The following is a 26,789-nucleotide window of genomic DNA, read 5'->3' as shown; positions in this document are numbered from 1 at the left end:
TATAGGCAATATTTTGTAATAACTGTAAATGGAAAGCCTTTAAAAATTGTAAAAAGTAAAATAAACTTTTAATGTTAGAATTTTTAAAAAAGGAAGGGCCTTGAGCATGGGGATGTCAGAAGAGGGTTCCTGGACTTGACTCTGGGGGAAGTGAGGGAGGCCAATGAAGGGAGGGCCCGGGGTGGGGACTAGAGATGTAGGACACGAGGGCAGGGAGTCCAGGCTCCAGCTGGGACCAGGCTGAGAAGGGCAGGGTTGCTCTCAGAGGGGGTCTGGGTGGGGCCTCCAGCATCTGGGGAAGCCCTGTGTGAAAGCTAATGTCCACCTGGGAAGTCTAAGATGTCCCTTCAAGCGAGTTTGCAAGATGCTGAGATGTGTGAAGAGGTGAAACTAACTGAGACCACGGTGGAGGCTGAAAAGGAGCCAGGGCCCAGGGAGGGGAGGGGGACCTGGGCAAAAGACTCTAGAACACAGGGAGGGGGTAGGGGAGGAAATGGAGGAGGGGGCCGACCTAGGAGTGTGCAGAACCCAGAAGAGTGTGTTAGGGGGCAGGGTTCTTGGACCCCTTAATCGATAGAAATTGATAAGAGGCAGACAAGAAATTCAGGCAAGGCTTATTGGGGCTGGTGGTGCAGCACGAGGGAGTGACACAAGCAACAGTTTTGCTTGTCTGCTCCCTGGGGTGAAGGGGAAGTGTTCCCTTAAATGGGGTGAGGGTAGGGTGGGCCCAGGGGTTGGGCCAGGGAGGGGTGGCTTCCGTGGGCTGCTCACCCCCTTGGTGGTACTGTGGAGACATCATGCCCGGTGCCCTGCTTTTGTCCTCCACCTCAGAAATGGCTACTGCGGTTTTGGTCTTTCGTACCTTGTTCATAATTTGCCCCGACTGCACATGTGTGTTTAGTTATTTTTAATCCCTTAGATTTGCTTTGTAGTCTGTTGCTCAAGAAGATGTGTGTCCAGGTGCAAGCACTGCAGCAAACAGTCCCTGCTCCCAGCCTGTCTGAAATCTAGAACATGGAGAGAGGGAGGGGGAAAGAAGCAAAGATGGGGCAGGCATAGGAGTGCACAGAGCCCCGGAGGATCTAGGAAAGCTGGGGAGGGGGGATGAGGTCAGAGCGCAGGGGATGAAGAGAGGGTCACGGCCCTGGAGGATGGGCGGGGAAAGTCGGGGTGAGGAATAACTCCGCAGGGGTGGGACTACTTGGGCGGTTCCACTTCTTCAGGCAAAAAGAGGCCTCGGTCCCGTCTGGCGCTGTTTGAAGCGTCAGCCTCCCGGGCCCCCTTGGGAAGCGCAGAGCTCGTGGGAGTCCACACTGGTCCACACCCTTCCCCTCCCACGCGGGTCCTTACCCTTCTGAGGGCTCTTTCGGGGCGCAGAGCTTCTCCTTCCCTCTGTTCGACCCTATTCTGTCCCTTGACGACCTGCGCCCGGGCCCTGTGCATCCCCCACTCCTCTCCAGGCCGCCGTGGCTCCTGGGGCCCCTCGGCTCAGGTGGCGAAGCGGCCGCCCCGAGCTCCCAGCTCTGCACCCACAGCGCCGCGCCTGCTCCCCACACGGACGCCTCCTCAGGACTCCCCTCCAGAATGTCCCCTTGGAAACCTCCCCAGCCCTCAACCGCATCCGGGCTCAGACCCCTCAGCCCTCCTGCCCCAGGGCGCTGTCCTTCTCGCTGCTCCTGGGTTCCCTCCACATCTTGTTTCCATAATTTGGCCTCTGTACCCTGGCACCGGATTAAATCTCAGAGACAGAGTTTTGGGTGAAGTAGAAATAGCTTTACTGCTTTGCCAGGCAAAGGGGGCCACAGCGGGCTAATGCCCTCAAGACTGTGTGTCCCGTCCTGGAGCGAGCAGTGAGGAGTCCTATCCTGTTCAAGGAGCAGGGCGTGATCAGCTCGTGGACATTCTTCTGATTGGTTGGTGGTGAGGTAATTGGGAGTCAGCATCATCAACCTTCTGGTTCCAACTGGTCTGGGGTCTCCGTGCTTGTGGGCAGCACACAGTGAAGTTCTTCCACCTGGTTTCAGTACCTGCAAAGCAGGTCAAAGGACGTGGCTCAGAATATTATCTATAGTCCTTGAGGAAGAACTAAAGGCCCTTGACTTTGTGTAATGGCTAAAGTATTAGTATTTTGTCTTGCTTGACTGTTTTCCTTTCTTTCTATATTTTCTCACTTCTCTGATTATATTTATTCTTTGACTAAAGTTTTTTTTACAGACATAAGGCAGGCGGAGGACATGGGTGGTGGTCTATTTTGGGAAGGCCTCATAGGGTCCTGCTCGGTTACAATTCCTTTGGGAGTAGTCCTACTAATTTGGGGATGAACACAGAGTTGGAACTAATCTCGAGTTCCAAGCTTAGCATCAATATTTTGTATTAAGAAAATATTATTTCTCTCTTTGATTGCTTTTTCATAGCCCCTGGACAAATATTTGAAAATTATTAGACATATTACAATGAGGATAATGGTTAAAACACACACTTGTAGTATTTTTCAAAAGAGTCCTCCTCTTTTAGATGGCAACCAGGAAAATGAGTTTTGGAATGTTTCCTTTTTCTATATATTTAGTAACCAAGTAGCCTTTTGCTGAGAGGCTATAGCTTGAGCTGTCTCATTTGCCATTACTATTTTTTTTTTCTACTTGTAGTAATATCATTTTAATTCAGAAATTTAAATATACACATTCATAGCCAACTATTTAAAAAAAGAAAGTGGCATTTCCAAAAAAGGAGTTAGCCAAAAGCAACAGCAAAATTACATGATTACAGTAGGCTGAATCTGCACATTAATATCCCTTAAACATCAGAAAGTAAAATAATTACACACATACCCATCATCAATTTATTTCAAAAAATCTAATACTGGTACTCTAATGAACAAAAGTATAAACATCTCTTTATGACCAACTGCTCAGAAAAGCATAAACACTGCTTTCATTTCCTCAGCATCTTTTCCCTGGCACTATTCTTTAGCTCTTACAGCAATTACTTTGTTGGGTCAATTTAAGAAAAGTCTAAAAAGTAAGGTGTTATATGACTGGCCACTGGTTATTGATATAAGCTCTTATTCTTTATAACAATAGAATATTTGTGTATATTGTTAAACTGGATGGCATTTGATATATGGCATGCCAGTCTTCAACATGTACTGAAGTTTATTAAGAAAGGTGTGAAATCAGATTATCCTAATATTTAAAGTATTAATGATGACATTCTTTTAGAAACAAAGAAAAACCAATAAAATGATATTATCATAAAATGGTTTTGCTCTAGCTCCTTTCACTGTTTCATACTTTTCTTCCCTACATTAATATGTAAATATTTAAGAACTTACCAGACACTGAACTTCCCAGTATATTCGGGAAGATAAGATTTGAATGTGTTTAGTATAAAATGATATAGGTAGTTAAATGCTAAAAGAGCTCAGAAAGTAATTGCAAAGATGTGTTTTATACTACACTTGTCCTGCAGGTGTTTACGTAACTCATTTCTCTACCTCACCCATTCTATAATATTCATTACAAACACCGACTCCTATCTGCTCCCTAGGCTCATCTGAAGCACAGAACACAGTAAATTATTTGAGTGATTATTTTCTCCATTCTCCTGAGGATGATACAAAATCAGTACCATTCTAGATGCCATAGGGAATTAGGGCTTAATTCTCTCCTGGAAACCTAATTGAGAAAAGCTTGTGATAGACACTAGCACACGTCCTTTTCTTCCCTAACCCTTACTCCCCAAAATACTCTAGCCTCAGACCCATGGTGCCTATCTACCTAATGGCAGACTTTGTCCTGTATTCCTATCCACAGGGGAAAGTTGTTTGAATACACTCAGCTTCATATATTTAAATCTTAGGCTTCTCTTAAGCTATATTTTTCTCTACAGTCCCTACCTTTGCCAAATTCGGTATGTAAAAAGTCATTTTTTCATGACTTTTAACTTATTTTCTATCCACAAACTACAAAAATCTTCATTTGTTTCTGGAGATCTAGAATACACAATTTTTGGGCATAATATTTTGTATAATATAAATATAAATTTTGAGTTATCTTATTCCTGTGAACTGATGATGACAGTTGAAAACTTTGCTCAAAATGCTGGTGAGGATTTTGAAAACCTTTGCTTGACTCTCCTAAGAGGATAAACAAATGCTAAAGGATGGTAAGGTTTATATGCTAACTGGCAAATTCTTAAGGTTTATTTTACTGAGCCATAGCAAATAATTTAAGAGCATCTCATTCCACACTGTACGGGTCAGTCCTTGCAGTCTATCCATCTCTGTAACAACTAGTCAACTCTGTCACTGTTGCATAAAAGCAGCCATAAACAATAAGAATGAGTATGGCTGTGTTCCAATAAAACATTATTTATGGACACTGAATTTCATATTAATTTTCATGTGCCTTGAAATATTATTTTTTTTTAACCATTTAAAATTGTAAACACAATTCTTACCTCACAAGGCCATGAAAAGCAGGCAGTGGGCTGGATTTCGCCAACAGGCCAGAGCTGGGTCCCGTACAAAGGCTTTTATATGTTACGCAAAATGTTTAAAAATTACAGGCTCCAAATCTAGAGACAGGAGACTTATGTTTTTTTAGATCTCTCATTTTAAAACTTATACCAAATAAGTTCTCTACTTTCTGGATAAATATACTCACACAAGAGAAAAAATAATTCAGAATACAACTTCCTACTTTAAAAAAAAAAAACAAAAAAAAACCCCCCAGAAAGCTGTAAAATGAATGTCTCACCTTAAAACATATAATTAGGAAACACTTAAATTTTTACTCTATGCAATATAAAACAATATGCATAGATATGGTACATAATTTTTTAGTTTTTAATTTAGGAAAAAAGACAATGAGGAAAAGATATATAAATTTCTCTATCCCTTTTATAAAAGTTGCAACTGACACCAGAAATCTCTTGCATGTACAACCATCAACTCTGACTACAATATGAATTATACCTAGGATTTGGAATTTGCCAACATGAGTTCTGGATGCTCTATTAAAAACGAACAATTATATCACAGAACATTATGGCTTCTACAAACTTTGAGACACTTCTGAAAAGGAAACGCCTGCCTCCGTAATATAAGGAAACAAGAATATTCTTTCCATAGTCATAGAGTATAAAAAAACTTCACAGTCTGATTTACCTTTATCAAAGGTAAAATGATTCATGGTTACATTTCATGGATTATTTTGATGCTCAGTGGTTCCTAAACACAAAATACATTCCGCATGAACTCTTATCTGTTTGGGTTTTCCAAAGCAAGACACCAATACAAAATGTATTGAATTGGCTGGCAGAAGTCAATGGGCTAAAGAAAAGAAATTAAATATAAATGTTTACCAACTTTTATCCATTTTAATTTTAAACAGCTTTGGGTATTGAGACCTAATTGGTTTCTTGTGTCTATCCATTATGAACATAATTCAATCTTCTATTTTAAGACTTCTCAGGGTCACTATTTTGCTGTGTATTTCACTGAACGTCGTACAAGATCATCTCGTCCAACTTCAACCATCTGTTCTTCCCAAGATTTCATTTCGTTATAATAACGAACTTTATCATCTTTAGCAAGTTGAATATATACTTGCTTTTGAGAACTAGAGAGATTTTTCCAGCTTTCATTTACAGCTTTCAGCTTTACCTGTGATGTACCATCCTTAGCTTCCTGAAAGCGTTCAGCTATAAAAATGTTATAAGCTGAGCGAGGTCTTTTCGGTTTTCCAAGCATTGTTAACTCTCTCTTTTTTATTAACGCTTTCTTTTTTAAACGTTTCTGCATGATTTCTTTTTCCAAAGATACAATTTGACTTGGAGTTAGTTGTTCTTGAATTCTGTTTATCTCTTCTTTGTATGCCTGCCAGTCTGTCCTGTAAGCATCTTCATATATCTTTTTCTCTGCATCAGGAAGTTCCCTCCATAGCTCAGCGATTTTTTTAATTAGTTCTGAATTTTTCGCATCTGGGTTCTGAGCTTTAAATATGGGTAGCTGTTCTTTAGAAAATCGAACGTATGAAGTCATAGGCTTCTTTGGATAACCAATGAAGTTAGATGAAAACCATCTTGGTACATTCGCAAAACTGAGAGGAGAGCGCAGTCGACTGCCACATCCCGCGCAGAGGTCCGCTCCTGACTTTCCCAGAGCACTCAGCACGCCCCACACGCCCCGGAGAAGCTCCATTGCATCCGCAGACGAAGCACTGACCAGGCCCCAATCTCGTACAGCGCCCGGGCACAATAAAACAACCCCAACAAAAACGACTTGAACCCGTAGCTACCCCCCAATTTTGCTATCAGGCCCGCCACTCGCAAGGCACTCTACTATTTTTAAAGTAGTAGAAAGGTTTCATAGTTACAAGAAGCCCTTGAGATCATAACGGTTGCAGTTGCAAGCTGCTAGCAGATACCGTTTTGAAAATGGCCGATGGTGTCCTTAAGTCTGATAAAGTTTAGAAAACTCAAGTTTTCAGTAATATAGGAACATGTCTGAACCTACATCCACAATGACCACTTAACTCCATTTTGGATGTCTGAACCACAGTTATTCCATTTTGATTTTATTTTTTTTTAATGCAAATAATGTTAATGGCTAAAGCACGTACAACGCACATTTCATAGGCCACAAAGAAGCTGTTTTGGTTAGCTTAAAGTTTAAATTTAATCATTTATAAGCCAGAATGATTTCCCCTGAGTTCAATATGTGAACATTTCTTTCTTCATTTTCCCTTTCGATTGTAAATCTTTTCCTAAACAGCATTGATAATCAATATATTTTTCCGAGGATGCCAGAGTGGCCCAGTTGCCTTCTCTGGGTTCCTTCATGTCCCTCAGTGCTGGGCCTCTTTTTGTCTAGTTCTCCACGTTGGGGGAAGACTAGATCTCATGAACCGGCTCAGAGGTATGTTAATGGGAAAATGTTCTATAGACCATACATCTTATCGTTTATATCCAGTTGTCCCACAAGCATTGTACATGTGCTTTTAGCAATAGACTTAAAGCAGGCCGTGATACGTCATAAGTAGTTATACTCTGTGAAAACTGCACTAGGTAAGTTTTTTTTCTCCTGAACTTCAGAGCAAAAGTGTGTCTAACACAATAACTTTCATAAGTACTGACTTCAATGAACAGAACTAGAATTTAACATCTATTGAAACACAATCCCTTTTTACCTTCATCTCCATCAAACGAGACTAATTTGTTTCTAAAATAAGTCCGGTCCATTCACCACATAGGTTCTTCCAAACTGGTTGTGGTGGAACTCCTCAAGAGCCTCAGACTGAATTGCCCCTCACCCCGCACCCCCCCAAAGCAAAAACAAAACCCTCTCAGGCTCAGGAAATCCATGCCAAAGGCCTGACAGATTTTGCTTTGGTGGATGTCTCTCTTCTAGAGGTCCCCAAAATATTAAGATTCCTGTACATGTCAGGAGACAGTCCTTTTTATTTACCTGATAAGGCTGCTCAAAAAACAAGAATCTCTAATTTCTGGAGGAACCATGCAGAGAGAAAAGAAAAATAATTTAATTTTACTCACAGAGGTAATTTACTTCCTTGTTGCAAGTCATAAGTAGCTTGAGGGGAAGGGCTTCCCTGTATCTGGGAATCACAGACAAATCCAGTAATATTCCAGACAAAAAAACCCATGAACATTACAACCATATTTACCAGTGTACTCAGTATCTAATCTTTTTTCTTAAACAGTTTTATGAAGCCATCAGGGTTTTTATTAGGATTTTTAAATTTCTTACCCAGTTCATGGGTATAATGTGAAATTTATCAGAGACCAGTGCTTGTCAGAACGGTCTTTCTTATGAATCTTCTTGGAGATGAAGCACTTTTACAAAAGCATCAGAGTACCACAACAACTATCTATAAATGACAGAAGGAATTAAAGGCCGGGTGAAACACCTGAACACAGTGTAATCGATAAAGAGACTTGGTTACGATAACCAGAATTATGACTTGGTAATTTCAGAACATACCAGATTTGTAGGAATTCCATAATTTTTAGAATATCTGTATTAATAACATCAATCCACAGTATAACCTGAGAAGGCTTACCATTCATTTGGTAACGCTTCTTATGTAATTTAACATACCAAGTAATCCTAGTTAATTTAATATTTCTCTCTGAGGTGCCTCAGAGTTCCTCTGGAAAACTCAAAGTTAGCTAGGGAAAGAAACTTACAGTCTGGAATCAAAGACAGCTCAATATTACAGTCTGGAATCCAAGACAGCTCAATATTACAGTCTGGAATCAAAGACAGCTCAATATTCCTTTGTTCTCTTAACCGAAAGAGAAAACCAAATTCCAGTCTTGTAGCAGCTTACTATTAATAATAAAGTTCATTTACCTCATTAAATTTAATTTAATCTTTTTTTTTTTTTTTAGAAATTTCATGTAATGTCTGAAACATTTATATTAACATATTTCCATACATATTTCCATACAAATACAAATATAAGATTTTTAGAAATTTCATGTAACGTCTGAAACATTTATATGAACATATTTCCATACATATTTCCATAAAAATACAAATATAAGATTTTTAGAAATTTCATGTAATGTCTGAAACATTTATATTAACATATTTCCATACAAATAACCCAATGAAAGTTTAGTATTAGTTGTTTTGTTTGTTTTTTTATACTGCAGGTTCTTATTAGGCATCAATTTTATACACATCAGTGTATACATGTCAATCCCAATCGCCCAATTCAGCACACCACCATCCCCACCTCACTGCAGTTTTCCCCCCTTGGTGTCCATATGTCCATTCTCTACATCTGTGTCTCAACTTCTGCCCTGCAAACTGGCTCATCTGTACCATTTTTCTAGGTTCCACATACATGCATTAATATACGATATTTGTTTTTCTCTTTCTGACTTACTTCACTCTGTATGACAGTCTCTAGATCCATCCACGTCTCAACAAATGACTCAATTTCGTTCCTTTTTATGGCTGAGTAATATTCCATTGTATATATGTACCACAACTTCTTTATCCATTCGTCTGTTGATGGGCATTTAGGTTGCTTCCATGACCTGGCTATTGTAAATAGTGCTGCAATGACCATTCGGGTGCATGTGTCTTTTTGAATTACGTTTTTCTCTGGGTATATGCCCAGTAGTGGGATTGCTGGGTCATATGGTAATTCTATTTTTAGTTTTTTAAGGAACCTCCATATTGTTCTCCATAGTGGCTGTATCAATTTACATTCCCACCAACAGTGCAAGAGGGTTCCCTTTTCTCCACACCCTCTCCAGCATTTGTTGTTTGTAGATTTTCTGATGATGCCCATTCTAACAGGAGTGAGGTGATACCTCATTGTAGTTTTGATTTGCATTTCTCTAATAATTAGTGATGTTGAGCATCTTTTCATGTGCTTCGTGGCCGTCTGTATGTCTTCTTTGGAGAAATGTCTATTTAGGTCTTCTGCCCATTTTTGGATTGGGGTGTTTGTTTCTTTGATATTGAGCTGAATGAGCTGTTTATATATTTTGGAGATTAATCCTTTGTCCGTTGATTCGTTTGCAAATATTTTCTCCCATTCTGAGGGTTGTCTTTTCGTCTTGTTTATGGTTTCCTTTGCTGTGCAAAAGCTTTGAAGTTTCATTAGGTCCCACTTGTTTATTTTTGTTTTTATTTCCATTACTCTAGGAGGTGGATCAAAAAAGATCTTGCTGTGATTTATGTCAAAGAGTGTTCTTCCTATGTTTTCCTCTAAGAGTTTTATAGTGTCCAGTCTTATATTTAGGTCTCTAATCCATTTTGAGTTTATTTTTGTGTATGGTGTTAGGGAGTATTCTAATTTCATTCTTTTACATGTAGCTGTCCAGTTTTCCCAGCACCACTTATTGAAGAGACTGTCTTTTCTCCATTGTATATCTTTGCCTCCTTTGTCATAGATTAGTTGACCATAGGTGCGTGGGTTAATCTCTGGGCTTTCTATCTTGTTCCATTGATCTATGTTTCTGTTTTTGTGCCAGTACCATATTGTCTTGATTACTGTAGCTTTGTAGTATAGTCTGAAGTCAGGGAGTCTGATTCCTCCAGCTCCATTTTTTTGCCTCAAGACTGCTTTGGCTATTCGGGGTCTTTTGTGTCTCCATACAAATTTTAAGATGATTTGTTCTAGCTCCGTAAAAAATGCCATTGGTAATTTGATAGGGATTGCATTGAATCTGTAGATTGCTTTGGGTAGTATACTCATTTTCACAATGTTGATTCTTCCAATCCAAGAACATGGTATATCTCTCCATCTGTTGGTATCATCTTTAATTTCTTTCATCAGTGTCTTATAGTTTTCTGCATACAGGTCTTTTGTCTCCCTAGGTAGGTTTATTCCTAGGTATTTTATTCTTTTTGTTGCAATGGTAAATGGGAGTGCTTCCATAATTTCTCTTTCAGATTTTTCATCATTAGTGTATAGGAATGCAAGAGATTTCTGTGCATTAATTTTGTATCCTGCAACTTTACCATATTCATTGATTAGCTCTAGTAGTTTTCTGGTGGCATGTTTAGGATTCTCTATGTATAGTATCATGTCATCTGCAAACAGTGACAGTTTTACTTCTTCTTTTCCGATTTGTATTCCTTTTATTTCTTTTTCTTCTCTGATTGCCGTGGCTAGGACTTCCAGAACTATGTTGAATAATAGTGGTGAGAGTGGACATCCTTGTCTCGTTCCTGATCTTAGAGGAAATGCTTTCAGTTTTTCACCATTGAGAATGATGTTTGCTGTGGGTTTGTCATATATGGCCTTTATTATGTTGAGGTAGGTTCCCTCTATGCCCACTTTCTGGAGAGTTTTTATCAGGAATGGGTGTTGAATTTTGTCAAAAGCTTTTTCTGCATCTATTGAGATGATCATATGGTTTTTATTCTTCAATTTGTTAATATGGTGTATCACATTGATTGATTTGCGTATATTGAAGAATCCTTGCATCCCTGGGATAAATCCCACTTGATCGTGGTGTATGATCCTTTTAATGTGTTGTTGGATTCTGTTTGCTAGTATTTTGTTGAGGATTTTTGCATCTATATTCATGAGTGATATTGGTCTGTAATTTTCTTTTTTTGTAGTGTCTTTGTCTGGTTTTGGTATCAGGGTGATGGTGGCCTCATAGAATGAGTTTGGGAGTGTTCCTTCCTCTGCAATTTTTTGGAAGAGTTTGAGAAGGATGGGTGTTAGCTCTTCTCTAAATGTTTGATAGAATTCACCTGTGAAGCCATCTGGTCCTGGACTTTTGTTTGTTGGAAGATTTTTAATCACAGTTTCAATTTCATTACTTGTGATTGGTCTGTTCATATTTTCTGTTTCTTCCTGATTCAGTCTTGGAAGGTTATACCTTTCTAAGAATTTGTCCATTTCTTCCAGGTTGTCCATTTTATTGGCATAAAGTTGCTTATAGTAGTCTCTTAGGATGTTTTGTATTTCTGCGGTGTCTGTTGTAACTTCTCCTTTTTCATTTCTGATTTTATTGATTTGAGTCCTCTCCCTCTTTTTCTTGATGAGTCTGGCTAATGGCTTATCAATTTTGTTTATCTTCTCAAAGAACCAACTTTTAGTTTTATTGATCTTTGCTATTGTTTTCTTTGTTTCTATTTCATTTATTTCCGCTCTGATCTTTATGATTTCTTTCCTTCTGCTAACTTTGGGTTTTGTTTGTTCTTCTTTCTCTAGTTTCCTTAGGTGTAAGTTTAGATTGTTTACTTGAGATTTTTCTTGTTTCTTTAGGTAGGCTTGTATAGCTATAAACTTCCCTCTTAGAACCGCTTTTGCTGCATCCCATAGGTTTTGGGTCGTCGTGTTTTCATTGTCATTTGTCTCTAGGTATTTTTTTATTTCCTCTTTGATTTCTTCAGTGATCTCTTGGTTATTTAGTAACGTATTGTTTAGCCTCCATGTGTTTGTCTTTTTTACGTTTTTTTCCCTGTAATTCATTTCTAATCTCATAGCGTTGTGGTCAGAAAAGATGCTTGGTATGATTTCAATTTTCTTAAATTTACTGAGGCTTGATTTGTGACCCAAGATGTGATCTATCCTGGAGAATGTTCCGTGCGCACTTGAGAAGAACGTGTACTCTGCTGTTTTTGGATGGAATGTCCTATATATATCAATTAAATCTATCTGGTCTATTGTGTCATTTAAAGCTTCTGTTTCCTTATTTATTTTCATTTTGGATGATCTGTCCATTGGTGTAAGTGAAGTGTTAAAGTCCCCCACTATTACTGTGTTACTGTCGATTTCCTCTTTTATAGCTGTTAGCAGTTGCCTTATGTATTGAGGTGCTCCTATGTTGGGTGCATATATATTTATAATTGTTATATCTTCTTCTTGGATTGATCCCTGGATCATTATGTAGTGTCCTTCCTTGTCTCTTGTAACATTCTTTATTTTAAAGTCTATTTTATCTGATATGAGTATAGCTACTCCAGCTTTCTTTTGATTTCCATTTGCATGGAATATCTTTTTCCATCCCCTCACTTTCAGTCTGTATGTGTCCCTAGGTCTAAAGTGGGTCTCTTGTAGACAGCATATATATGGGTCTTGTTTTTGTATCCATTCAGCCAGTCTATGTCTTTTGGTTGGGGCGTTTAATCCATTCACGTTTAAGGTAATTATCGATATGTATGTTCCTATGACCATTTTCTTAATTGTTTTGGGTTTGTTTTTGTAGGTCCTTTTCTTCTCTTGTGTTTCCCACTTAGAGAAGTTCCTTTAGCATTTGTTGTAGAGCTGGTTTGGTGGTGCTGAATTCTCTTAGCTTTTGCTTGTCTGTAAAGCTTTTGATTTCTCCATCAAATCTAAATGTGATCCTTGCCGGGTAGAGTAATCTTGGTTGTAGGTTCTTCCCTTTCATCACATTAAGTATATCATGCCACTCCCTTCTGGCTTGCAGAGTTTCTGCTGAGAAATCAGCTGTTAACCTTATGGGAGTTCCCTTGTATGTTATTTGTCGTTTTTCCCTTGCTGCTTTCAATAATTTTTCTTTGTCTTTAATTTTTGCCACTTTGATTACTATGTGTCTCGGCGTGTTTCTCCTTGGGTTTATTCTGTATGGGACTCTCTGCGCTTCCTGGACTTGGGTGGCTATTTCCTTTCTCATGTTAGGGAAGTTTTCGACTATAATCTCTTCAAATATTTTCTCTGGTCCTTTCTCTCTCTCTTCTCCTTCTGGGACCCCTATAATGCGAATGTTGTTGCGTTTAATGTTGTCCCAGAGGTCTCTTAGGCTGTCTTCATTTCTTTTCATTCTTTTTTCTTTAGTCTGTTCCGCAGCAGTGAATTCCACCATTCTGTCTTCCAGGTCACTTATCCGTTCTTCTGCCTCAGTTATTCTGCTATTGATTCCTTCTAGTGTAGTTTTCATTTCAGTTATTGTATTGGTCATCTCTGTTTGTTTGTTCTTTAATTCTTCTAGGTCTTTGTTAATCATTTCTTGCATCTTCTCAATCTTTGCCTCCATTCTTATTCCGAGGTCCTGGATCATCTTCACTATCATTATTCTGAATTCTTTTTCTGGAAGGTTGCCTATCTCCACTTCATTTAGTTGTTTTTCTGGTGTTTTTTCTTGTTCCTTCATCTGGTATATAGCCCTCTGCCTTTTCATCTTCTCTATCTTTCTGTAACTGTGGTTTTTGGTCCACAGGCTGCAGGATTGTAGTTTTTCTTGCTTCTGTTGTCTGCCCTCTGGTGGTTGAGGCTATCTAAGAGGCTTGATGGGAGGCTCTGGTGGTGGGTAGAGCTGACTGTTGCTGTGGCGGTCAGAGCTCAGTAAAACCTTAATCCACTTGACTGTTGATGGGTGGGGCTGGGTTCCCTCCCTGTTGCTGTGGCATCAGAGCTCAGTAAAACCTTAATCCACTTGACTGTTGATGGGTGGGGCTGGGTTCCCTCCCTGTTGGTTGTTTTGCCTGAGGCAACCCAACACTGGAGCCTACCCGGGCTCTTTGGTGGTATTAATGGCAGACTCTGGGAGGGCTCACGCCAAGGAGAACTTCCCAGAACCTCGGCTGCCAGTGTCCTTATCCCCACGGTGAAACAGAGCCACCACTCGCCTCTGCAGGAGACCCCCCAACACCAGCAGGTAGGTCTGGTTCAGTCTCCCCCAGGGTCACTGCTCCTTCCCCTGGGTCCTGATGCACACATTACTTTGTGTGTGCCCTCCAAGAGTGGGGTCTCTGTTTCCCCCAGTCCTGTCAAAGTCCTGCAGTCAATTCCCACTAGGCTTCAAAGTCTGATTCTCTAGGAATTCCTCCTTCCGTAGCCGGACCCCCAGGTTGGGAAGCCTGACGTGGGGCTCAGAACCTTCACTCCAGTGGGTGGACTTCTGTGGTATAAGTGTTCGCCAGTCTGTGAGTCACCCACCCAGCAGTTATGGGATTTGATTTTACTCTGATTGCGCCCCTCCTACCGTCTCACTGTGGCTCCTCCTCTGTCCTTGGACGTGGGGTAGCCTCCTTGGTGAAGTCCAGGGTCTTCCTGTCAATGATTGTCCAGCAGCCAGTTTTGATTCTGGTGCTCTCGCAAGAGGGAGTGAGAGCACGTCCTTCTACTCCGCCATCTTGGTTAATCCTCTAATTTAATCTTAATTGAACCTGAAACATACAAAATTCTTCTTAAAGTCCCCTCTTTTTTTTTTATATTTTATAATATTCTGTGTCTATATAATGTGTCCCTTATGTTTCTCCATCCAAAACCAGCAAGTTTTAGGACAAAATTATTCTCCTCTTATCTCTCAACAAAAAATATTTTTATTTTCTATACCTTCTTTTGCCGACAACATACATCCTACTTGCTTTACATACTGAAATGCTTCCCTTATCGTTTTTTGTAGGTGTAATTACATATTACCATTTTTAACCCCTAACATCTTAACAAAACCAAGAATCAAATAACTGAATGGTTTTCTTTCAACCAGCATTATATTTTATAACCTCTAATATGTACATTTTTTTCATAGCACAATTTATCTTTAATGTGGTACAAAATGTGTGTTTAGTAAACCCCAATATGTTTAGTGCTTTTTCATAAGAAGGCAAAGGTAAGTAAACGTAGATGTGTTCAGCAGTTAAAATTTCAGGATTTTATCTTAAAACGATTTATATCTTCAATGAATTCTCATCATTTAACTTAATTTAGCAACACTCTAAAGCTTTAAATTACTAAGAATCCAGAACAACAAAACATAATTATTTTAAAGAGCTCACCAAAAATCGTCTATACCGTTTATTTTATTACTTAGGACAATATCATCATACCGAGTTAATTTTCTTGATAAAAAATTTTGCAACAGATATGACCTCACTGACTTCAAGTATACCTATGAAAGGTACAATGAAAGTTAATGCTGATGACTTACTTAACGCTGATGGCTCTAAAGACATGTCTGTATTAATTCATGTACTTAAATGACAAACTTAACTGACTTCAATACCAGAGAGTAACTTAATATTGAATATTTCCCAGATGATGTGAACCTTAGGAATATTTGATTTGTAAGTGCTTACTTTTCTTCAAGCCAATTAAATAGAGTTCATTTACAAATGCACCTCAGCAGTATTATCAAAAGGCAAAGACTCATACTGAGACATTACATACATACAGACAAACAGAGATCTCATTATTTCACCTTTTTACATTTCATGAACCAGGCATTGCAATTAAACTTATCAGTTTACGACTACCAGTGAGATAGTCCAGTTTACACACTTGAAGTCAAAAGGCTTCTTTTTCTTCCCTCCTCCCACCCCCAACCCCCCTTGGCTTTAAGTTCTCTAATTAACCCAAGGCTGAAGTCCCAGGCAATGTGGGCTGTGTTTGTCCTTCAAGGACATGATAAGACTTCAAGTTTTCTCCTAAAATACTTGTGTTCTCTCAGGGTCAGTGTTCTGAAAAAAAAAAAAAGTGTTTTATCAAGCCAGCTTTCTCTAACTGCACATGCAATAGTAACCAGTTTTGGAATTTCAAGAGCTTCATCTCAACCCGTTTTCTCCAGAGCCTAAAGAAAATTGTGACCACACGGTGTTAAACCATTGTTTCCTTATTTATAGGTTTATAACTATAGGTCGACCAGTCTGCCCAAATTTTTCCTAGAGGGCTGTCAGATGGAATCAAAGAAGCGCTTCCCATTTTTGATCAGACACGTGTGAACCAGATACAAACCAGACCTCGCCAGATGATGGAAGCCTATACCAGGGAAAAAACAGATAGCATAAAGCTCAGAGTGGCTGCTTCCAAGTCCTGTTAAGCCCAAGACCTTAGTCCAAGTGGCACCTTACAGAGGGGATTTCCAAAATGGAAAATCCCCAGACGGGAACCGAGTGTTCCCCAGAAGGAACCGAAAGTTCCTCAGGCAGACAAGGTTGAAGGGGCCTCGGAGTACACGCCTGGGAACATACACAGATGCCAGTGGAAGTGCGGAGTCTTAAGCACAGGACCTACAGGGAAGTCCCTAAATCTATTCTTTGACTCAAGTTTTTCTGCAGACAAAAGACAGGCAGAGGACATGGGTGGGGGCCTGTTCTGGGAAGCTGTCACAGGGTCCTTCTTGGTGACCATCTGGCCCTTACCCTGCTCTGCGCCCAGCTGGAGACTCACCCCAGCAGGAGAAGGAAGTCCGCACAGAAACAGGCATGAGACCACATTTCAGTTTGGTAATACTTTATTTCTCCAGGGTCAAATCTATTCATTGTCAGGAAGGCAGAGTTGGTATGTTGACGGTAACAGCAAAAGTTTGGTTTCTAAATTTTTGCCAGTGCTTGCGGAAACCACAGTTTAGGAACCAGTGCAAGACGCCGAGACAGTAATCTGTGCCTCCTGAACATTGTTATCATAATGTTAGCGATGTTTCCCTGGCTTCAAATCAGTCTTCTTTGTTAGGCAGGTGGAGTTGGGATTTGTAATTAATAAGGAAACCGAAATCTCTGCGGTCAGCTTCTCACAATGATGTGTCCTCTTCTACACTAAGATATGATGTTATCTTCTAAGATTTCACAAGGATAGTATCGATACCGAACGGATATGTAAGTAGGCATTAAACCGTAATGACTTCTGCTGGTTGGCCACCAAACATCTTTGTAAAAATATATATGGCCTTATTTTCGAAAGAATTCACGTCCAGCTGCTTGTATGCCACTGAAGCCATCTTGTGTAGTAAAACTCTCAGCATCTCTTTAATTGGGTACATAACCAACCAGTTTAAGGGTGTCAGGGCCTGCTCCATTCCATATATCATTAATTTATCTTCTATAACTTTCTTTACCTTCTCTGTGAGAAATTCAGTCACCATATTCACTAGAATTTCCATGGCCTTGTCCTTGATCAGTGAAGTAAGTAACCCCATGGAGAAGATGTGAGAACTGCCCCTTCTTGTCAGTCCTCGTCCTGAATTTATTTCCTCTGACAGAAGTCATGGGACGTGCCCAGTTCACAGAGGAAGTGGTCTTGGCCAATCAGCGTGTGACACGTTACGGTACATGGCACCATTTGATGTACTGCTGCAGCCCAAAACGGAAATGAGTAAACGGCCTTAGGCACACACCGGCCAAAAAGGCTGCAAGACTTAAGTGACCCTGGTTATTCTTTACCTAACAAAGGCTTTTAGCTAGATATGTCATTCTTTACCTAACAAAGGCTTTTAGCTAGACATGTCATTCTTTACCTAACAAAGGCTTTATAGCTAGACATGTCATTCTTTACCTAACAAAGGCTTTTAGCTAGACATGTCATTCTTTACCTAACAAAGGCTTTTAGCTAGACTTGTCATTCACAAAGCTAAACAAAACTATTCACTCTCCGATTTCATATGAATTATACTCTGCACCTGGCATTCTTCTCCCCCTGCTTAATAGGGTTACTCTTGGTTTTCTTCCTTCTTGACTCAGTCAGGTTTCGGTTGCTTTTTGCAGGTGGTTCTTCATTTTATCTTCGTTTCAAGTACTTGCAATAAGGATGCTCATAAAGTCCACCTCTTGTCTGTTGTCTGTCACCCTTTCCTTTTCACTCCTAATATGGCATATTCTGCCCAGTCTCATTTTTTCTTCAGAATCCTGCCAAAGTTTGCTTATACAAAACCATCTCTGACTTTGTTGTTGTTATTGTTGTTGTTGTTTTATAATACATATTAACCAGCCACTGAGTATTTTGCTTTAACTTAGATTTTTTTTTCTTAGTTAACGTTTTGGTCGTTTTTTTAACATTTTTTAAAAAATTTTATTGGCGTATGGTTGATTTACAACCTTGGGTTAGTTTCAGGTGTACAGCAAAGTGAATCTGTTATACATATACATATATCCACTCTTTTTTAGATTCTTTTCCCATATAGGACATTACAGAGTATTTTTTTTAAATTAATTACTTTATTTCTGGCTGCATTGGATCTTCGTTGCGGTGTGGGGGCTTCTCATTGCGGTGGCTTCTCCTGTTGGAGAGCACGGGCTCTAAGTGCGCAGGCTTCAGCAGTTATGGCACGGGGGTCAGTAGTTGTGGGTCGCGGGCTCTAGAGCACAGGCTCAGTAGTTGTGGCGCATGGGCTTAGTTGCTCCGCGGCATGTGGGATCTTCCCGGACCAGGGCTCGAGCCCGTGTCCCCTGCATCGGCAGGCGGATTCTTAACCACTGCGCCACCAGGGAAGTCCCTAGTTTCTCTTCTTAACTCCTCACCTCGGCTGCCATCAATGTCCCTGTCCCCAGTGGCTACAGCATCAAGCTCCCATGTCCTGTACCGGGTGTGCAGACACTACACGGGGTGCCCCCAGTGCACTCAAGCATGCCTTCCATCCATTTGCAACTCTGGGCCTGGGCTCATACCCGTCCCATAACCAGAAAGGCTCCACTCAGTTCTCTTGGCAGATTCACATCCTAAAGCTCGACAAGGCTGAGCTGAAGCTCATATACCACAAGCAGTTTACCACATGCCTGAGAGTCTCCCCAAGGAAACACTCAGTTCCTGCCCTCCAGGAATGCAGGGTCTAGTCAAGAAAAAGACACACAGTGTAAATCAACAATTTGAGGAACTCTAGGGATTGTTGTTGTTTTGCCACGCTGAGCGGCTTGCAGGACCTTAGTTCCCCAGCCAGGGATTGAGCCTGGGCCCTTGGCAGTGAAAGCGCCGTGTCCTAACCACTGGACCCCCAGAGATTCCCGAAGCTCTTGTCTACAAGGGCACTTGCATCAGGGGGCAAGATGGCGGAAGAGTAAGACGCGGAGATCACCTTCCTTCCCACAGATACATTAGAAATACATCTACACGTGGAACTGCAACTACAGAACACCCACTGAACGCTAGCAGAAGACGTCAGACCTCCCAAAGGCAAGAAACTCCCTACGTACTTGGGTAGGGCAAAAGAAAAAAGAAATAGCAGAGACAAAAGAATAGGGATGGGAACTGCACCAGTGGGAGGGAGCCGTGAAGGAGGAAAGGTCTCCACACACTAGGAAGCCCCTTCGCGGGCGGAGACTGCGGGTGGCGGAGGGGGGAGCTTCGAGGCCGCGGAGGAGAGCGCAGCCACAGGGGTGCGGAGGGCAAAGCGGAGAGACTCCCGCACGGAGGCTCGGCGCCGAGCAGCACTCACCAGCCCGAGAGGCTTGTCTGCTCCCCCGCCGGGGCGGGCGGGGCTGGGAGCTGAGGCTCAGCTTCGGTCGGATCGCAGGGAGAGGACTGGGGTTGGCGGCGTGAACACAGCCTGAAGGGGGCTAGTGCGCCACGGCTAGCCGGGAGGGAGTCCGGGGAAAAGTCTGCAGCTGCCGAAGAGGCAAGACACTTTTTTCTTGCCTCTTTTGTTTCGCGGCGCGCGAGGAGCGGGGATTCAGAGCGCCGCCTAAACGAGCTCCAGAGACGGGCGCGAGCCGCAGCTATCAGCGCGGACCCCAGAGACGGGCATGAGACGCTAAGGCTGCTGCTGCCGCCACCGAGAAGCCTGTGTGCGAGCACAGGTCACTCTCCACACCGCCCCTCCCGGGAGCCTGTGCAGCCCGCCACGGCCAGGCTCCCGTGATCCAGGGACAACTTTCCCGGGAGAACGCGCGGCGCGCCTCAGGCTGCTGCAACGTCACGCCGGCCTCTGCCGCCGCAGGCTCGCCCCGCCTCCTCCGTACCCCTCCCTCCCCGCGGCCTGGGTGAGCCAGAGCCCCCGAAGCAGCTGCTCCTTTAACCCCGTCCTGTGTGAGCGAAGAACAGACACCCTCAGGCGACCTCCACACAGAGGCGGGTCCAAATCCAAAGCTGAACCCCGGGAGCTGTACGAACAAAGAAGAGAAAGGGAAATGTCTCCCAGCAGCCTCAGGAGCAGCGGATTAAAGCTCCACAAACAACTTGATGTGCCTGCATCTGTTGAATACCTGAATAGACAACGAATCGTCCCAAATTCAGGAGGTGGACTTTGGGAGCAGGATATATTAATTTTTCCCCTTTTCCTTTTTTTGTGAGTGTATATGTGTATGCTTCTGGGTGAGATTTTGTCTGTATAGCTTTGCTTTCACCATTTGTCCTAGGGTTCGGTCCGTCCGTTTCTTTTTTTGTTTTTTTTTTTAACTTAAAAAATTTTTTCTTAATAAGTGTTTTCTTAATAATTTTTTCCTTATTTTCTATTTCTAAAAATTAAAAAAATTTTTTTCTTAATAAGTTTCTTCATATTTTTTATTTTAAAAAAATTAAAAAAACTTTTTCTTAATAATTTTTTCTTATTTTTTATTATAAAAAATTAATAAATTAATTTTTAAAAATTAAAAAATTTTCTTTTCTTAATAAATTTTTTTCTTAAATTTTTTTCTTATTCTTTATTATACTAGCTTTATTCTATTTTATTTTATTTTATCCTCTTTCTTTCTTTCTATTTCTTCTCCCTTTTATTCTGAGCCGTGTGGATGAAAGGCTCTTGGTGCTCCAGCCAGGCATCAGGGCTGTGCCTCTGAGGTGGGAGAGCCAAGTTCAGGACACCGGTCCACAAGAGACCTCCCAGCTCCACGTAATACCAAACGGCGAAAATCTCTCAGAGATCTCCATCTCAACATCAAGACCCAGCTAAACCCTAAAACCTTAACAAAACCAAGAATCAAATAACTGAATGGTTTTTTTTTTTAACCAGCATTATATTTTATAACCTCTAATACGTACATTTTTTTCATAGCACAATTTATCTTTAATGTGGTGCAAAATGTGTGTTTAGTAAACCCCAATATGTTTAGTGCTTTTTCATAAGAAGGCAAAGGTAAGTAAACGTAGATGTGTTCAGCAGTTAATGTTTCAGGATTTTATCTTAAAACGATTTATATCGTCAATGAATTCTCATCATTTAACTTAATTTAGCAACACTCTAAAGCTTTACATTACTAAGAATCCAGAACAACAAAACATAATTATTTTAAAGAGCTTACCAAAAATCGTCTATACCGTTTATTTTATTACTTAGGACAATATCATCATACCGAGTTAATTTTCTTGATAAAAAATTTTGCAACAGATATGACCTCACTGACTTCAAGTATACCTATGAAAGGTACAATGAAAGTTAATGCTGATGACTTACTTAACGCTGATGGCTCTAAAGACATGTCTGTATTAATTCATGTACTTAAATGACAAACTTAACTGACTTCAATACCAGAGAGTAACTTAATATTGAACATTTCCCAGATGATGTGAACCTTAGGAATATTTGATTTGTAAGTGCTTACTTTTCTTCAAGCCAATTAAATAGAGTTCATTTACAAATGCACCTCAGCAGTATTATCAAAAGGCAAAGACTCATACTGAGACATTACATACATACAGACAAACAGAGATCTCATTATTTCACCTTTTTACATTTCATGAACCAGGCATTGCAATTAAACTTATCAGTTTACTGATAAGTTTACTACCAGTGAGATAGTCCAGTTTACACGCTTGAAGTCAAAAGGCTTCTTTTTCTTCCCTCCTCCCACCCCCAACCCCCCTTGGCTTTAAGTTCTCTAATTAACCCAAGGCTGAAGTCCCAGGCAATGTGGGCTGTGTTTGTCCTTCAAGGACATGATAAGACTTCAAGTTTTCTCCTAAGAATACTTTTGTTCTCTCAGGGTCAGTGTTCTGAAAGAAAAAAAAGTGTTTTATCAAGCCAGCTTTCTCTAACTGCACATGCAATAGTAACCAGTTTTGGAATTTCAAGAGCTTCATCTCAACCCGTTTTCTCCAGAGCCTAAAGAAAATTGTGACCACACGGTGTTAAACCATTGTTTCCTTATTTATAGGTTTATAACTATAGGTCGACCAGTCTGCCCAAATTTTTCCTAGAGGGCTGTCAGATGGAATCAAAGAAGCGCTTCCCATTTTTGATCAGACACGTGTGAACCAGATACAAACCAGACCTCGCCAGATGATGGAAGCCTATACCAGGGAAAAAACAGACAGCATAAAGCTCAGAGTGGCTGCTTCCAAGTCCCGTTAAGCCCAAGACCTTAGTCCAAGTGGCACCTTACAGAGGGGATTTCCAAAATGGAAAATCCCCAGAAGGGAACCGAGTGTTCCCCAGAAGGAACCGAAAGTTCCTCAGGCAGACAAGGTTGAAGGGGCCTCGGAGTACACGCCGGGGAACTTACACAAATGACAGCGGAAGTGCGGAGTCTTAAGCACAGGACCTCCAGGGAAGTCCCTAAATTTATTATTTGACTCAAGTTTTTCTGCAGACAAAAGACAGGCAGAGGACATGGGTGGGGGCCTGTTCTGGGAAGGCCTCACAGGGTCCTTCTTGGTGACCATCTGGCCCTTCCCCTGCTCTGCGCCCAGCTGGAGACTCACCCCAGCAGGAGAAGGAAGTCCGCACAGAAACAGGCATGAGACCACATTTCAGTCTGGTAATACTTTAGTTGTCCAGGGTCAAATCTATTCATTGTCAGGAAGGCAGAGTTGGTATGTTGACGGTAACACCAAAAGTTTGGTTTCTAAATTTTTGCCAGTGCTTGCGGAAACCGCAGTTTAGGAACCAGTGCAAGACGCCGAGACAGTAATCTGTGCCTCCTGAACATTGTTATCATAATGTTAGCGATGTTTCCCTGGCTTCAAATCAGTCTTCTTTGTTAGGCAGGTGGAGTTGGGATTTGTAATTAATAAGGAAACCGAAATCTCTGCGGTCAGCTTCTCACAATGATGTGTCCTCTTCTACACTAAGATATGATGTTATCTTCTAAGATTTCACAAGGATAGTATCCATACCGAACGGATATGTAAGTAGGCATTAAACCGTAATGACTTCTGCTGGTTGGCCACCAAACATCTTTGTAAAAATATATATGGCCTTATTTTCGAAAGAATTCACGTCCAGCTGCTTGTATGCCACTGAAGCCATCTTGTGTAGTAAAACTCTCAGCATCTCTTTAATTGGGTACATAACCAACCAGTTTAAGGGTGTCAGGGCCTGCTCCATTCCATATATCATTAATTTATCTTCTATAACTTTCTTTATCTTCTCTGTGAGAAATTCAGTCACCACACTCACTAGAATTTCCATGGCCTTGTCCTTGATCAGTGAAGTAAGTAACCCCATGGAGAAGATGTGAGAACTGCCCCTTCTTGTCAGTCCTCGTCCTGAATTTATTTCCTCTGACAGAAGTCATGGGACGTGCCCAGTTCACAGAGGAAGTGGTCTTGGCCAATCAGCGTGTGACACGTTACGGTACATGGCACCATTTGATGTACTGCTGCAGCCCAAAACGGAAATGAGTAAACGGCCTTAGGCACACACCGGCCAAAACGGCTGCAAGACTTAAGTGACCCTGGTTATTCTTTACCTAACAAAGGCTTTTAGCTAGACATGTCATTCTTTACCTAACAAAGGCTTTTAGCTAGACATGTCATTCTTTACCTAACAAAGGCTTTTAGCTAGACATGTCATTCTTTACCTAACAAAGGCTTTTAGCTAGACTTGTCATTCACAAAGCTAAACAAAACTATTCACACTCCGATTTCATATGAATTATACTCTGCACCTGGCATTCTTCTCCCCCTGCTTAATAGGGCTACTCTTGGTTTTCTTCCTTCTTGACTCAGTCAGGTTTCGGTTGCTTTTTGCAGGTGGTTCTTCATTTTATCTTCGTTTTCAAGTACTTGCAATAAGGATGCTCATAAAGTCCACCTCTTGTCTGTTGTCTGTCACTCTTTCCTTTTCACTCCTAATATGGCATATTGTGCCCAGTCTCATTTTTTCTTCAGAATCCTGCCAAAGTTAGCTTATACAAAACCATCTCTGACTTTGTTGTCGTTATTGTTGTTGTTGTTTTATAATACATATTAACCAGCCACTGAGTATTTTGCTTTAACTTGGATTTTTTTTCTTAGTTAACGTTTTGGTCTTTTTTTTAACGTTTAAAAAAAATTTTTATTGGCGTATGGTTGATTTACAACCTTGGGTTAGTTTCAGGTGTACAGCAAAGTGAATCTGTTATACATATACATATATCCACTCTTTTTTAGATTCTTTTCCCATATAGGACATTACAGAGTATTTTTTTTTAATTAATTACTTTATTTCTGGCTGCATTGGATCTTCGTTGCGGTGTGAGGGCTTCTCATTGCGGTGGCTTCTCCTGTTGGAGAGCACGGGCTCTAAGTGCGCAGGCTTCAGCAGTTATGGCACGGGGGTCAGTAGTTGTGGGCCGCGGGCTCTAGAGCACAGGCTCAGTAGTTGTGGCGCATGGGCTTAGTTGCTCCGCGGCATGTGGGATCTTCCCGGACCAGGGCTCGAGCTCGTGTCCCCTGCATTGGCAGGCGGATTCTTAACCACTGCGCCACCAGGGAAGTCCCTAGTTTCTCTTCTTAACTCCTCACCTCGGCTGCCATCAACGTTCCTGTCCCCAGTGGCTACAGCATCAAGCTCCCATGTCCTGTACCGGGTGTGCAGACACTACACGGGGTGCCCCCAGTGCACTCAAGCATGCCTTCCATCCATTTGCAACTCTGGGCCTGGGCTCATACCCGTCCCATAACCAGAAAGGCTCCACTCAGTTCTCTTGGCAGATTCACATCCTAAAGCTCGACAAGGCTGAGCTGAAGCTCATATACCACAAGCAGTTTACCACACGCCTGAGAGTCTCACCCAAGGAAACACTCAGTTCCTGCCCTCCAGGAGTGCAGGGTCTAGTCAAGAAAAAGACACACAGTGTAAATCAACAATTTGAGGAACTCTAGGGATTGTTGTTGTTTTGCCACGCTGAGCGGCTTGCAGGACCTTAGTTCCCCAGCCAGGGATTGAGCCTGGGCCCTTGGCAGTGAAAGCGCCGTGTCCTAACCACTGGACCCCCAGAGATTCCCGAAGCTCTTGTCTACAAGGGCACTTGCATCAGGGGGCAAGATGGCGGAAGAGTAAGACGCGGAGATCACCTTCCTTCCCACAGATACATTAGAAATACATCTACACGTGGAACTGCTCCTACAGAACACCCACTGAACGCTGGCAGAAGACGTCAGACCTCCCAAAAGGCAAGAAACTCCCTACGTACTTGGGTAGGGCAAAAGAAAAAAGAAATAGCAGAGACAAAAGAATAGGGACGGGCCCTGCACCAGTGGGAGGGAGCCGTGAAGGAGGAAAGGTCTCCACACACTAGGAAGCCCCTTCGCGGGCGGAGACTGCGGGTGGCGGAGGGGGGAGCTTCGAGGCCGCGGAGGAGAGCGCAGCCACAGGGGTGCGGAGGGCAAAGCGGAGAGACTCCCGCACAGAGGCTCGGCGCCGAGCGGCACTCACCAGCCCGAGAGGCTTGTCTGCTCCCCCGCCGGGGCGGGCGGGGCTGGGAGCTGAGGCTCGGGCTTCGGTCGGATCGCAGGGAGAGGGCTGGGGTTGGCGGCGTGAACACAGCCTGAAGGGGTTAGCGCACCACAGCTAGCCGGGAGGGAGTCCGGGGAAAAGTCTGCAGCTGCCGAAGAGGCAAGACACTTTTTTCTTGCCTCTTTTGTTTCGCGGCGCGCGAGGAGCGGGGATTCAGAGCGCCGCCTAAACGAGCTCCAGAGACGGGCGCGAGCCGCAGCTGTCAGCGCGGACCCCAGAGACGGGCATGAGACGCTAAGGCTGCTGCTGCCGCCACCGAGAAGCCTGTGTGCGAGCACAGGTCACTCTCCACACCGCCCCTCCCGGGAGCCTGTGCAGCCCGCCACGGCCAGGCTCCCGTGATCCAGGGACAACTTTCCCGGGAGAACGCGCGGCGCGCCTCAGGCTGCTGCAACGTCACGACGCCTCTGCCGCCGCAGGCTCGCCCCGCCTCCTCCGTACCCCTCCCTCCCCGCGGCCTGGGTGAGCCAGAGCCCCCGAAGCAGCTGCTCCTTTAACCCCGTCCTGTGTGAGCGAAGAACAGACACCCTCAGGCGACCTCCACACAGAGGCGGGTCCAAATCCAAAGCTGAACCCCGGGAGCTGTACGAACAAAGAAGAGAAAGGGAAATGTCTCCCAGCAGCCTCAGGAGCAGCGGATTAAAGCTCCACAAACAACTTGATGTGCCTGCATCTGTTGAATACCTGAATAGACAACGAATCGTCCCAAATTCAGGAGGTGGACTTTGGGAGCAGGATATATTAATTTTTCCCCTTTTCCTTTTTTTGTGAGTGTATATGTGTATGCTTCTGGGTGAGATTTTGTCTGTATAGCTTTGCTTTCACCATTTGTCCTAGGGTTCGGTCCGTCCGTTTCTTTTTTTGTTTTTTTTTTAACTTAAATTTTTTCTTAATAATTTTTTCCTTATTTTCTATTTCTAAAAATTAAAAAAATTTTTTTCTTAATAAGTTTCTTCATATTTTTT

At 42.1% G+C, this 26,789-nt stretch overlaps 1 long non-coding RNA gene and 1 pseudogene across 2 annotated transcripts; both read right to left on the bottom strand.

Moving 5' to 3' along the window:
* Positions 1 to 1,751: 1,751 nt before the first annotated feature.
* LOC309649179 lies at positions 1,752 to 21,870 on the bottom strand. Its single transcript, XR_014256973.1, has 2 exons — positions 19,606 to 21,870; positions 1,752 to 2,027 (listed from the first exon to the last, which is right to left on the bottom strand). It is a non-coding gene; the product is annotated as an uncharacterized lncRNA (long non-coding RNA).
* LOC309649146 (transcription factor A, mitochondrial pseudogene) lies at positions 4,833 to 6,333 on the bottom strand (annotated as a pseudogene). Its single transcript has one exon. The product of its transcript is annotated as a transcription factor A, mitochondrial pseudogene (transcript).
* Positions 21,871 to 26,789: the final 4,919 nt, after the last annotated feature.

This window comes from Balaenoptera physalus (assembly GCF_965194825.1).
Source record: "Balaenoptera physalus genome assembly, chromosome: 19".
Lineage (NCBI taxonomy): Eukaryota > Metazoa > Chordata > Mammalia > Artiodactyla > Balaenopteridae > Balaenoptera > Balaenoptera physalus.
This window is presented reverse-complemented; position numbering and strand designations above follow the sequence as displayed.